Source organism: Colobus angolensis, unplaced genomic scaffold (genome assembly GCF_000951035.1).
Source record: "Colobus angolensis palliatus isolate OR3802 unplaced genomic scaffold, Cang.pa_1.0 Scaffold12, whole genome shotgun sequence".
Lineage (NCBI taxonomy): Eukaryota > Metazoa > Chordata > Mammalia > Primates > Cercopithecidae > Colobus > Colobus angolensis.
In genome coordinates this window covers 17405308-17405581 of record NW_012113141.1, presented here as the reverse complement: position 1 = coordinate 17405581, position 274 = coordinate 17405308, and positions in this window count along the sequence as shown.

The following is a 274-nucleotide window of genomic DNA, read 5'->3' as shown; positions in this document are numbered from 1 at the left end:
AAGGGAGGATAAAGTAATGAAACCCTATTGCCTCCCTGCCACAGTGACGGGACTGTGGAGAAGCCTGCCTTTCTACTGAACAGAGCAGGTAGCAAAAAGAAGAAAAAGATAACTCATTCCTGAGAAGCTGTGACAACAAATTGGCCTTTGTGTAGATATACATCTGCCTATACTGGTTCCCTGGGAGTACTGGGCCACCTCAGGCCATGCAGTTGGCTGAAAGTGGTCTTCTTTCCAGGGGACCTGGCAGAAGAAAGCAAAAAGCATCTCTGGA